General features: G+C 45.6%; 1 protein-coding gene across 1 annotated transcript in view; it reads right to left on the reverse strand.

The window, feature by feature from the left end:
- unc5da (unc-5 netrin receptor Da) overlaps positions 1 to 14,892 on the reverse strand; it is a 213,541-nt gene that overhangs the window by 118,982 nt on the left and 79,667 nt on the right. The gene's annotated exons all lie outside the window — the stretch shown is intronic.

The following is a 14,892-nucleotide window of genomic DNA, read 5'->3' on the forward strand; positions in this document are numbered from 1 at the left end:
TATATCGGTTTGTGCACAAAAAAACCCAATATCATGTCAAAATATATAAAATATATAAATAAATAAAATAAAAAAGAATCACCATCTCTATACGCTTGACTTTGTGTTCTGTTAGCTACAGACTGGGTCGTCTGAACAACGCCAGCATGGCATTCAGCGTCAGAACCACCGTGGAGCAGTGTTCTGAGTCACAACAGTCGAGATCGCTGCTTGTTTCAAAAACCAATGATTATTTGGACGTGGATAGACGCAAAAGAACAATTGCTCGCGCTCAAACTGAGAGAGAGTGGTGATCAAATCAAGCGCTCCTTGTCATTCATCAGGCTGCAGAGACGCAGGAAGAGCGCTCAAATATAAAGTTCTATCATCAGAGGAGTGACTTCTTCCCTCATGATCTCATGAAAAAGGACTAAAAAAAGCTTGGAACGTGAAATCGCAGCTTAACAGAACTACAGAAGCTCAGCTCCAAATAATGTCTCCACTGTCCTCCAAAGCCTGACCATCCAGATAGGTGTTTCTAAGGAGAAACCTTGAACCTACAGCTTAAATATAACTACTGAATTATTATCTATATTTTACCACACCATATGTATTTATAAAGCACTTAAAAAGCAATACAAGATCGTCACTAAGTGCTGTGCAACTGTAAAATCAGGATAAAACAGACATGAAAAACAATAAATACATCAAGTTAAATACACTAAAAATAACTAAAAAGATCAGCTGTGCAGTTGTATAAAAGCCAAAGAGTCAAAGTGTGTTTTAAGAAGTGTTTTTAAAGTGGACAGTGATGGTGCCTGTCTAACATGGAGAGGGAGGGCAGTCCATAGCCGAGGGCCACAGACTGAGAAAGGCCGGTCTCCCCTCATCCTCCGCTTAGTTTTAGGTACCTCCAGGAGCAGCTGGTCAGCTGACCTCAAGGACGGCGGAGGAACGTAGGTACTGAGCGGCAAGACCATTTACAGCTCTAAAAACAAACAGAAGAACTTTCAAATCAATTCTAAAAGTCACAGGCAGCCAGTGGAGAGAAGCTAAAATAAGGGTGAGGCGCTCACTTTCCCGTGACCCTGTTAAGAACCTGGCTGCAGCATTCTGGACCAACCGCAGACGGGACATTATTTTGTTGTAGTTCACTGCTTAATAAAGGTTAAAAGTTCAATAAAAGAGAGAGAGCAAACTCTCAGAACATGAAATAACCATTTGAATAATCGTGGTTATCATTTTTGCCATAATCGTCCAGCCCTAATTGTTAGTGTTATCAAAAATAGTCCTGCAATATTGTTAGTTGTATCACAAATAAGTAAGGTAAACCTCATCTCCTCGCTGCATGGTGATTTTAAAACCATGAGGATCATGTGTAATTCACCTCCACACCTGAGGGGCAGTCGTGAGAGGCACACACAGAAGAAGAAGCACTTCAAGTGCCGGGGAGTGGGTGAAGCTGAAGTGACATGCTTTGACTCGTTCTCGAACGGTTGCTTGGACAACACCCACCCACACAGCTGACAACATGAATTCAACATCTCTGAACGTGTTTTCGGAGCTAGTCATATTGAGCTTCCGCTCGGCTGAGACTAGCAACTCACTCCCGCCCGATATTTGATTGCAGCTTCCCAAAAGTGCAATAAAACAAGCCACTGGGTCCCAGCTGCAACACGTGCACAGCGCGGTGTTTAATCAAGCGTCAGCGCATTCGTCGATATCAATGAGAAATCCATGCTTATTATAAAACACGAAAAACAAGCAGTCCAGCGGAACGTCGAGTAAACACAGCCGACATCATATTGAGACATGTGGCGCTATTGATCCGACACCGACGCAGCATCAAAGGCAGAGCTAAATCAAATTAGCAGCACGCGCTCGCACTTTGTTTGCTGCCAACCTTAATGCTTCTGTACGTCCTGGCTAATGAGGCTGCGGGACACACTGGAGAGCAGGCGTGGCGGCGGACTTATAGTCCATGACTTTATGGACATTTTATTCCAGTAGTCTCCATACTAAACATTCGTATTGGAAGATCTCAGATGTATTTACTTTTGAGGAAAAAAAAACCCAATTAAAACAATTAAACTAAAAAACTACTACAGTTAAATGTAGCTTTAAAATAATTACAACTCATAAAGGGAAAGCGGAAGTGTTTAGGATTTTGAGAGTAGTGAATGATAAAAAAAAGACACTATCTTTTGCCGTTTTGCTCACGAGGGCCACATAAATAGAGGCAAAGGGCCGGATGTGGCCCCCGGGTCATACATTTCCCACCTCCGGTCTAGCGCCACCTTCTCCTCAGAGAAAGCCCCGACGGTTCTGTTCAAGGGTGGACCAGAAAAGAGGTCGACAATATTATCGAGAATCATTTCACGTCCAATGACATCTTCATCACAGTTTCCACGAGGATCATCTGTCAGACAAGCCGAAGGTAACAAACTTTTCAAACAGTTCCACTGCCTGAGCTCGTCCCTGGAACTCATCTCCCTGCAGCCCAGAGGTCCCTGACCAGAGCCTGACCGTGGCCAGACTGTTCAGACCTCATCACACCAATGGGCAGCCCTCACCAGTGGCAGGGGTGACATCTGTAAAGGGCCGTAATGAGATCCTTCAGTGAGCCAATGAAGTCCCAGAGAAGCTGGGAGAGCGACGCCTGCAGCTGGTCATTATCTGCTCCGCTCGCCGCGGAATCATAAACAGCTCTCTGCCAAATAAAACCTCTCGGACCTCTCGGCCGGGTGCACGCCGCTTGATGGAACTCTCATTTATTCATTGTAAGGACTCAAGGTTTGCCCAACGCTTGCTGTATTTACAAGGACTTTTATGATGCAATTCATAACTCTTCCGCTGATCCAACCTGTGACCCGACACGGCGGCTCGGTCCCGGCCTTGAGCGGCGTATAAAAGCCACACAGCATGTCTTCATCATTACAAATGGCTGTCTGTGTCTGCGCGGACCTGTGATCATCCGTCATCACCGGCGACTTTATCTATCCGTTGCCAGGGAGAGCGCCACCGTGGAGACGGGGACGACCCCAAAGGTGAGGAAGGCAGCTGATGAGGGGAGGCAGAGAGAGCGCGAAAACAAGAGCCTGCCACGGAAGAAACACCATTAGACGTAACGAATGTCAGTCTGTCATTGCCGCTGCATCATCCAGGTGCCTTTGCCAATTATCCTGACAGCCAAAAGGTCCGCTCTCCTTCCCGCCGGGGAGAGCGCCGGCGCCAAGCGGTGGCCTTGTTAGAGTTTCCACTGGGGACGACCACGTCAACTGGAGAACAGAGATAAAGCAAGACTCACCTACGAGAGCAGGAGCTAAGAGGGAGAGCAGGGGAGACTTGTGGATGACCAACAGACCACCGACTGACGTCTGCGATCGAATATTGTCCGCCGCAGTAGCCAGTCATCTTCCCTGTTAGCTCTGGAGTGTTTGCCTTATAGTTCAAGAGTGTACTGTCACACACACCAGGCGGTCATTTCTCCCACGCCGGGCTCCACGCTGATGTGGACTTGAAATCAAGAGATTAACATCACGGATCCCCACGACGAAGAGAAGGTTCTTCAGAGAGGAACTCTGGAACAGTCCTGACCCGCAGGATTTCGATAAAATGACACCATTTTTTTCTGAATTTAGACTTTTGATGGATGGATGGCAACGGTGTTCCAGCACCTCCTACAGTCCACGTGGTTTCATGCCGCTTCCACTTTGTTCAGACGACTCAATTGTGTGAGAGAACAAAATGTTTCACAGTTTAAAATGCAATTCAATGATGTCCTCTCGAGTGTGTTGGTGACACACGACTGTCACTGTCAAAAAAGACGTCGTGATAACGGCAATATTCCAAACATCCTTTTCTGTCAAAAAGTGTGAACCGGAAACAAATGGAAGTCAATCAAAGATTCCCACTTTCAGACGATGAAGGTAAATAGATATTTCCATGATTTTACTAAGCAATTACTTTCCATAACATGAGCAACTCAGCTGGAAATTTCATTTTAATAATCTGCGAAGCGTAAAATAATCCTTGGGGAAATTTTGCCCACTCACCTGGTTCCGTTTTTAACTTTGTATCAACTTGTTTCCAGTGGCAGATATCAGGTCTCTTCACTAGGAAAATAACGATACTATCAACAAATATTTTAAGAATTATTGTACAATCATTCAAATTGCCGCACCTCCAGCCACCAGTCCGTGAAGCTGATCAAGTTTGCGGATGACACCACCATCATCGGACTCTTCTCAGATGGAGATGAGTCGGCTTACAGGAGGGAGGTGGAGCGGCTGGTGTCCTGGTGCAGCCACAACAACCTGGAGCTCAACGCCCAGAAGACAGTGGAGATGATCATGGACTACAGGAGAGTCACAGTTTCTCTGTCCCCTCTCATGTTGGCTGGTTCACCCATTCCTATTGTGGACTCCTTCTGCTTCCTAGGAACCACCATCACTGAGGACCTCAAATGGGAGCCAACCATCAGGTCCCTCATCAGGAAGGTCCAGCAGAGAATGTTCTTTCTGAGGCAGCTACGGAAACTACGACTGCCGACGAAGTTGCTGGTGGAGTTCTACACGGCCATCATCCTCACCTCCTCTATCACCGTCTGGTGCAACAGCACCACCTCCAGGAACAAGAGCAGACTGCAGCTCATCTTACGTTCTGCTGAGAAGGTGATGGTTGCAGCCTGCCACCTCTTCAGGACCTGTATGTCTCCAGGACCCAGAGACGTGCAGGTGGGATCAGAGCCTTCGACCCTTCTCACCCTGGTCATGGACTGTTTGTTCCTCTTCCCTCTGGCAGGAGGCTACGGTCCATCCAGACCAGAACCTCCCGTCACAGGAACAGCTTCTTCCCCTCGGCCGTCACACTGTTGAATTCCTGAACAGCCTTTGTTGTTGTTTTATTTTATTTTATTTTATTTTATTTTATTTTATTTTATTTTATTTACTCTTTGACTGCACGTTATTCCAAAACACTTTCCTAGTTAGTGGGCTCCCCACTGACCATGGCGATAAATTTGATTCTGATTTTGATCTTTAATTCTATTTACGTTGCGTGTCTTGTCTCAGGTTACCAAATAATGATGAACATGATATTGGAAATTCATTATTTAAACGTCACAATTATTGTCTTTGGAGGTGTTTCAGGCCCAGCAAGCTGGGAGGAGGCCAAGGGGTCGACCCAGGAGCAGGTGGAGAGATTCTATCTCTTCACTGGCCTGGGAGCGTCCCGGGATCCGCCAGTCGCAGCTGGTGGATGTCGGCTGGGAGAAGGGCGTTCAGTGAGACCTTTTGAACTCTCTAAGCTTCAGTGTCATTATTTTCTATTCCAATCTGATCCAACCATTGAAGTTATGAAGCACTTTTAACACAACAGATGAGAAAAGTTCTGTGCAGGTCAAGTACAGAAGTGCAGGTACAATAAATTAACAATGTTATGATACGAGTAGGAAAAACTCAATATATCGTATCATTTGAGTTGATACTTCCTGGGTGTCAGTAAATCTATGGATGAAGGATAAGACAGCATGGGATAGTTTATCCTTCGTCCATCGGCTACGTTAACCTTCATCCTAACATAGGTGCAACAGTGCAGCCCCGAGGACACAGACCACCTTAGGATGCCTTATGCTGGGCCGTGTTTTTCAAAATTGCAAGCAGGCGCATCTCTGAGTTGAAGGTTTTGTGACTTGCATTCGATGTGTTTTGAGTAAGTGAGGTGAGTCGACCAAGGATGTTGGAGATGGAGAACAACCAATGAGGACCATGATGAACGAGGACATGAAGAGAAAGCACCCACTGAGAAGAACAAAGATGTACCTGCGAGTACCATTTCAAGGGTCATTTTAAACTGAGCCTGTCACAGGAAAGACGACAGAACACAAGGTGTAAAACCAAGACAAACCTATTTGAGATGCACAAAAAGGCCAAACTGTAATGCTTGTTGTAATTTTGGAAGTGAAACTGCAGACCTGATTTTAGCGCTGTTTGCAGACTAATAAAATCCCAGTGGAGTGGAAACCCGCCCACAATTCGCAGCTAATGTGGAGACTGTTAGAAGACAAGAAGAGATGATTAAAACATCATCTTTGCTCTGTAATTTGGTGAGCGGCTTCACAAACGCTGCGCTGAGCGCTAATTACGCACAAAATATTCATAAACGTCTGCTCGCCCACTGATTCAAGTGGAGGTAGATTCATACACGTACGCATCAAAACACTGATGAATATTCGCCGACCGCAGTCGGAGGAAATAAATAAATGATTTAGGTTGCACAACGCGGACAATGAATCTCCAGAGTGTCTTCACCTGGAAAAACAGGCAATAAACTGGGCGGCGAACGAAGCCGGGCCCAGGTGCCGAGCATATGGCGGCGCGCGTTTCGTCGGCACCAGGACACAGTCGTACGTCTGGAACAACTTCGAGGTGTTTTCTGGAGGCGCGAACGGTGATTTTCGATAAATATTGCAAAACAATGGAATGCCCCTGAAGAGATAAGAGCGGGAAACGCTGTGCCAAGCCAAATCATTTCTGGCGATTTGTTTTGATCGCTCCTCTGATGTTATTTCACACAATTTACAAAGTGCCAAAATGTTCATCATTGTTTGCGTTCCAACAGTCTGTGAAGACATAAACAGATCTTTTTTTAGCTGGTCCTCAGAATGACTAGAAGACTTCTATAGAACATAACAAGATTTTACAGTGCTATATTCTGCTGTGTTGTACAATGTAGGACAGGTTACATCTCCGCATGCTTTTACTTTTGTCAGCTACTTCCTGCTCCTGGTTGTGTGTTGTCCTCCTTGACAGTGCCAAGCGCGATGGGCTGCTGCAACTCATCCCATTGATTGAGCCTCCACCTCTGAAGGAGAAGCGGGAGGTTGATGCAGCGCCACACTTTTGTATGCTCTCGACTCTCCTTCTGAACGTTTCAGATTTTTACTTTGTCCTGTTTTCCATGAGGCCCTGTTTTTGCCTGAGAATTTTCACAAGTCCAGTCGAATTTTTGAGCTCTCGTTTCATAGTTCTTTGTGACTTGTGTCGGACCTGTTGTGTGTTTCATGGAAAACTCCCTGGACTTCCACTGAAGCGTTTGCTCCACTGGACGCTCCATTGGTTCTTGGTTTTGAACTGCGTCCCATTTGCGTTGCATCGTTGTAATAAACTTTGTGTTTTCTTGTCTGCCTCTCACGACTTCCTGACCTTGGGCTTCCCTCATTGTCAGAGCCCTCACAGTACAGCATCCGATCAAGTCCAGGCAACACAACACACTTCCACCGACTATCGAGTGAGAGCCTGAGACCAGCATTGTAGTTCGTAACCACATATCTCACAAAACCTAAAGTAACTTTGGATGCCATTCAAAAAGCAGCACTCTCACTGCATGAGAATATACCTTTCAAATTGACAGACGTCATACGTGGTTGAGGTCTATGGCCTATTTCATGCTCGATCAAAAAATAACTTATCTCTTCACTGACTCCTGTCCACATTTTTTGTAGATGGGTGTGACTCAAGTGAAGAAGAACCTGCCTGCACTATCTGCATCCCCTCCTTTTATCTCTCTTGACTATGAAGGTTGAATACACAACGTCGGATAAAATATAATGCAACAGAATTATTATTCCAAGGTGCCAACCAGGAGAAACCCATCGTACATTACTGTTTTTTTGTTGGCTGCGCTTGGAATTCTCTCAAAAGAGCCGGTTGTTTCGGCTCTTGATGTCCCGCCCCAGCAACTCCCCAGTTTTCTAGTGAAAGAAAAACACAAATGCGTGCAATAAAAGGGTGAGCAGGTGGCCGAAACACGATCACATGATTCTTAATAATCCCTCCAGCAACCAGGAGAGTCAATATCGACGGTATTAGATTGACTGGTTTTATGATCTGCTAACAGAGGCGGGAATTTTCGGCGTGCAGTCAGCGACCGTGGGGTTCCATAGGTTCATCTAAAATGGTCTTACAGTTGGGAGCGAGCTGGTGTATTGAATGCCTGGGAAGGCAGGGAGCATCTTTCATTGCCCTCTTTCAATTTAGTCGGCAGATAAAGTTGCAGCTTTGATCTTCAAACTGTCTGTTGGAGATGGAATTGGATCCCTCGGTTATTATTTCCACACAAGAGAGGCGAGTTTCATATATTTTCTACTTTGTAATCTTTTATCCATTTAATTTTGGAGCACCGCAGTCTTAGGGCTCAATAATAGCAGGCGGCAGAATCTCACTGGAGGGCGAGAGAATCCTTGACGTGGGTTTGAAATGTCAGATTTACATAAGCTACACAATGTAAACCCACACGATAAATAAGCAGGAGCGCACCTTGGGAGGCAGAGAATATAATGACTCTGGCCATCGGTGTGTCGCCTTACATTATTGATGCACTACTGGCAGAACTGAAGTACTTCTTATGGGTGAGTGAATCAAGCGGCGCTGGGTGTTAATTTCCCGGGAAGGTACACAGTGATGTGGGGAAATTAGCATTTAAATAATATGGCGCTAAACGGATGAATCAGACGTGCTCCTGATGCGACTCACTGAGGGGCTTGATGAGTCTGGCCCCGGCCCCCACTGTGTCCATCTGTGAGTCCGTCCAACAGGGCAAAACTGACAGTGAGCGTGGCAAGAAAACACGCTTTAAAAACACAATGTACTTGACAATTCTTGGCAAAGTTGGAGCTCATAAGTCAAGCAACACACACACAGCTACAACTGGGGGAGGGCAATTGATCACATGGACCATCTTTGTAGTCCATTTAGTAGTGCCTTTTGTAGTCCACTTCAGAGTGAATGAACGTGGGAAGTGGGAGGATCCAGCTACTAGCAAGTGCAGCATTTGTAGCAACCATACGCGACACTTGAAAACAAGTGCACAGTCAGTTAGTCACACTCTCCATAGTGAACAGCAGTGTGTCAGAGATCATTTGGTTCCAGTGTTGTGTGTGAGTTTGTATCCCTGTCACAAATCTGTCATCGTTTGAATCATTCCTGAAGTTAAACATGCTCATGTTTACCACTGGACCATTGGCACAAAGGTAAAACCTCCGGGAGTCATCAATATGGACTGAAAATTACTGGTCCGAATGCGCCACGTGGACTGAAAAAAGCCTTTGACTAGTTTGTCAACTCGAGCCGTTAAAGTTGACAAAATAGGCAGCCATTTTGTACCAACAAATAATAACTCAGTAAATATGAACATGAGAAATGAATACCAACCTACTGTATCAGTGTGTGTGGTTTCATCCCTGAGGGGAAAAAAAAACTCACAGCAGACACAATAGGGCTCCTTTAGTGGCATCACAGTTGTGTCACAGCTGCCACTAGTAAACAATATTGTTTCACCTGTATCACCTGTATCACCTAGTCTCACGCGAAAAAAAGGTAGTAGTACTAAAACTATTTTATCTTTACAAGTACAAAAAAAGCCAGAGAACGTCCACACGAACCAAGTTGTCGGGTCCCCCGCCCTTGACTGCCACCTAGTTCTCTTTGCACCCGACCCCTATGACTCCCTCTGCAGGTGGTGGGTCCGCAGGAGGGACGGCCCATGTCGTGCTTTCGGGCTAGGCCCGGCCGGGCCCCATGGGCAGAGGCCTGACGGCCAGGCGCTCACATTCGAGCCCCAACCCCAGGCCTGGCTCCAGGGTGGGGCCCCGGCTGCGCCATGCCCGGCAATGTCACAGTCCTTGTTGTTAGTCTTTTCATAAGGGCCTCTGAAGGGAACTGGACGCCTTCCTGGGGAGGTGTTCCGGGCATGTCCTACCAGGAGGAGACCCCGGGGAAGACCCAGGACTCGCTGGAGAGATGATGTCTCCGGTCTGGCCTGGGAACGCCTCGGGATCCCCCGGGAGGAGCTGGAGGAGGTTTGTGCTGACCGGGAAGTTTGGGCTTCCTTGCTCTGAATGCTGCCTCCTCGACCCGACCCCGGATAAGCGGCAGAAGAAGGTGAAGGTAGTACAAAAAAAGTTTACTAGCAGTTTTTGCCAACAGTTTTTGGTTTACTGGCACTACTGTACTAGTCAACACTGACCCCTCCACTAGTAGACCTCATCCAAACGCAGGGGCGGGGATATTGCCAAATCCCGCTCTCTGATAGGTTATTGTATTTTCAATGGCCAATAGGAAGCCAGAATTCATTCCCATAATTAGCATAAAAGGGTTACTAGTGGCACGAGTGTGATTTTCTCTTGTTCACCAACAGCACCAGTAGAAATGTATGTCTACTAGTGAGCATCATTTGGATACACTGGTCGTACATGTGACACTTATTGCTTTACTAGTAAACAAAACTGAGGACTGGTTTGCAAAAATGTCGCACTTGTAGAGTGAAAACACGGTTGATAATGTGGAAGTCAGTGACTAGTTGACTTCCAAAAAACCCTTGTCTGCTGCTGGCTATGATCTGACATCAAAAGCTTCACGTGAGGACACAACCTCTCCATGACCTGGACATGTTACACATGAGAACTCCAGGAGGTTTCAGGTGTTCACGAATGCATGACTCATGTCGACAGCATCCTGACCTGTGCCACAGACTGCTCATGAATAATGCAACCTTGCCTTGTTTTGTTTGTCTTCCTCTGACTCCACCTCCTTGTTTTATTTACATTAGGAGCCAATCAATAATGAAAGAAATGCAACATTAAATCTTAATTGGGCATCAATACAGCGCTAGAAGCTGGGATACATGGAGGTTAAATTAAGGGAGAGATCAATACTCTTCACAGAGTTTCTGTGTGCAGCAGCACAACTTATTACAATACTCTGGGCTCCTCTCTCGCGGAGCGTGACGATCAGAGCACCAATAAAACAAAGCTGAGAAAACAGCCCTTGATAAAGTGTTGCTGGACGTCCTTTACTACGTCTATTAAGGGAAAAAATGACTTTCTACGGTTGCCCAGAGCAGTCGACCAACAAAGAGAAACCGCCAAATTTAGACGGCAAAATTGTTTCTCCGGTCTTGGAGTGCAGCGTAATGGAATAAAAGCCTTGTCTTCAGAAGTATAAAACATCAGAAAAGACGCCCAACATTCTGGTTCCTCCAGGGAGGTACTTAAAAACAGCCTCGTTCATCAGAGGCAGTACATCAAATATGCAGCGTGGTATTAAAACATCAGCAAAGAGTACACTGAAATATGACATCAATAAAGGTAGACAATGTGGCAAGGAGAAAAGGTAAAATTGATGACAAGACAACTACTGAGAGCAAGAGTGCACTCCGCTCGTGTGCCGAAGACGTTTTCAGCGACGTTTTCTTGGAGAAAAGTAATCGGTCCTGTCGCCGTCGAGGCCATTCTGGTTTGATGCAATGGCGGCGGCCAGGAAAGGGCCACACTTGCAAAAATGACCCTTCTGAGAGAGCAACTGAAGGTTGGTGCCAGGATGTCTGTCTAAACAACGTCCCTAAATGAACAACCGAAGCGTCAGAAGCACGGACTTGAGCGACTGCAACGAACTGGAATGAGGCTGAAGTCACTCTGGGAACCATAAATAAGAAAAATGAGTACTTTCAGAGGCAGTCGGTCCTACAGATAACGCTCTATGGGCTGAAGTCGCACAATTCTGACGAGCAATATCGCAGCATTTACACAAGTCCAGGTGGCGTAACCTCAATCTGAGCAAGATTTGTGGCCATGTTTCTATCAAAGATACAGCTTGAAAACCTGTTGTAGTTACTGCACGCTATAGAAGCAAAGCAATACAAAAGGACAAAAGCAAGAGAGTGAATTTGACTCATCGTCTGATGAAAGCAGAGAGACACTTACATAGTGACAATACGTATATATGCTCTGACGCTCCATAAGCAGCACATACTGGAGCCGATGCTTCCTGGATGTGTTGAACACTCAGCTTATTGAGATGGAATGTAAAAATACACCTGGAGGACACTGCAGACTATACGGTGTGTACGGGGTGGAGGTATGATGCCCAGCCATCATCGTTGTTACGAGAGAGATGAGGAAGAATGTCTCCAGTGGATCAAATAAACATCTGTAAAAGTGATGTCATTCACTATGGTCACCGCCTGGTGACGTCATGTGATACAGATGAATGATGTTGCTCCCATCCCAAACTTACGGTCACACTGACGGTGTTTCTTACATTAAGTAAATGTTAATCTCTAACCATTGTCAAGCTACAACCACTTGAAACTATGGCATTGGAGTGGAATATTTCATTGACAAAAAGTCACGTCGTAACCCTGAACATACACCGAACATGCTGTGCAACCCACTCTGAATCAGTCTTCTCTAGAAACGTCCAGATGATGGCAATAGAGGGGCGTCTGGACGCCATGAACTGCAAAACATGAACAATTGGACTCCCATTTTGCTTTCAGACGGACGCTCTATATTTTCAATCAGTGCCTGCGTAATGCCCCAATCGTAGTGTCATCATATTTCCATGAAAAGGAAGTTTTGGTGCAGTATTTTCACTGAATATGATAAATTACCTGTGTCTCAACCCTGCACCAGCACCGGAACCCTGGCCACCGCGGACGCCATATTTGTTAATGGGCCAAATCTCGCGGTTATTCACATCCCGCGATTTGTGGCACTCGCATTTTCATTGGTCGACGCGGAGCTTCTTCCTTAGGGGAAAACAGGTCAGAACTGTTTTCTTGTTTGAATGTTTAACTGCGTGAAAGTTCAGAAAACCATCTCAGATTCACAGCTGACACAACTCTGTGCTTGTCTTGCATCACTATATGAAGGAAAATGGTCAAAACTGTTGTGGAGATAGCGAGTAGTCAGGGAAATAATTGTTATTCTTAATTCATGAGGGTCAGTTATCTGAGGGAGAGAGTCCCATCCTCTTCCCTTCATCACATCAGGAGAGCGAGGAAGAGGCTCCATCACCGCCAAAGAAGAAGAAGAAGTGGATTTGCTGATTTTGACTTTGCAGCTGCTCGAGAAATATACCTCCAAAACCCCAGGTGTTTTCTACATTATGAATTTGCTATAGTGGCATTGATGACATTTGATGCAATATGTTTGGTTTTATAAAATTATATGTTACTTTTGTACAAATATGTTTACATTGGTCCTGCTGTGTCATGGAGGGGAATGGGCGGGGGGTGGAGTTATGGGTTGGGGGCGGGGCATGTTTCAAAATCCTGGGCGACCGAAAACGTGAGTGACAACAAACAACAAACAAACCAGGGCAGGCAGACGATGAGATGTGATCAAAGCATCAGGGGGGAACCTGCAAGACCGCCGACCATAATCCCCAGGATTTCATCTGAAAGGTCACAGCGGTCCATTAAACCTGAGCACTTCCCGGCTTTATGCTCCATGGAAGTTAAAATGTACACATCAGAATGTCTCCACAAACAACTTAACGAAGCCTGCACAGCTTTCGGCGGGAGACCTGAACCAAGCTGTTGTACTCAGGGTTCTGGGTGGCCGCGCAGCCAACAGGACATGGCAGGTCGCAGTGTGTACACTGGCAGTGGGTTTCCACACAACGGTGCCAGGTCCATCTGGATTCAGCGGCGAGAGCGGCCAGAGTAATTATTCCTCCTGAGTCGCCTCTTATGTCTGCAGCGGCGCTTTCCACACCGGGCCTGGAGACGTGCTTCAGATCTGCGCCCAGATGCCTCGGACGTGGGTGAGGAAGAGTATTTGGAAGTCAGATAACCCCCGTGAGCTTGTTTGTTTGTGATTTCAGGCCCAGTGAACAAAGCCACTCAGCCTCTCTGCAACACTTTATCTCAATTCAGGGAGGCAATTAGTTTGTGTTTGCTCTCCTTTCTGACAGCAGCACAGTCAGAAGAGGAGGAAAAATGAGGAGCAAAAGATGCTCAGGCAGATATCATCAAATGTTTTATTAGCCTGGGCGTAATTGGCGTCGTGTTCTTTCACTTCGCAGCGAGACACTTTTTGACGCGGCAACAGATTCCATTTAAATCTGAAGTGATAATCTTTATCAAGGGCTTTAGGTTGTTCCAACCTGAAGAGATGTTGAGGGGTCGAACTCTTTGATGCAAACAGATCGCGGTCAACAAACACACCTCCAGTTGAAACAAGGTGAGACCAGAGGCGTTCAGATAAAAATGCAGGTGTGGAGGATAAATGTTCGTAAACAGCCAGGGCCCAGGGGCCACACACAAATCTGTATTTGTGTCCCTCGTGAGGTTTCTATTTTCCCCTTGCAATTTTTCAATGTTTTTCTGAGGTATTTCTACCAATAATGAAATGTAAAATTGGATTATTTTAAGGAATAATGCCCATTTTAATAGTGTTTCTTGTCTCTCAAAGTAAATAAAAACTCACCCTACACCTGACGTATTCAACTATCTTCCCATATTCATTTATATTCAATTCAATATAAATGAAATATCATGGCAAATATCTTCAAAGCATATAACATTTTTTATAAAAGTGGATATACGTTTATAGAACTGAAAATGAATCGCTCATCCCAGTTAGGAGGTGTAAATAGGGAGGTGATGTGGACTCAGATGCCGAGATGTTTCTGATGGTTGACAGGCTTGACTTCAGAGGGTTCCAGAGAAACTGGTCATAATCCAAATGTTTCTTGGGAGGTGCAAGTAGAAGGTTACAGTTCGCAAGAGGTGACAGTATATGACAGTAGAAGATCGGATCCGAAGTTTTAATTTGGATTATGGGACAAGGAACAGATAATATTTGGGATGTGTTCCAAACTACCATCTGGATCCATGAGTCCTCTGAAGTGCACTGTACTGCAAGTGAGTTGCAGAACGCCACTGGCACCTGCTGCCCTACTGTGAACATTCACAATAATGTTGAGGTAAAAGAGGCTGTAAATATCCAGGTCTTTATTTTGGGGGAACGGGAAAAATAGGGCACTTCCAAAATGATTGCTTCCAACAGAACACATTTTTGACGTTGTGTTCTGTCAGAATTATTTTGGTGTGAAATCGAGAGTGTGA

Source organism: Synchiropus splendidus, chromosome 1 (genome assembly GCF_027744825.2).
Source record: "Synchiropus splendidus isolate RoL2022-P1 chromosome 1, RoL_Sspl_1.0, whole genome shotgun sequence".
NCBI lineage: Eukaryota > Metazoa > Chordata > Actinopteri > Syngnathiformes > Callionymidae > Synchiropus > Synchiropus splendidus.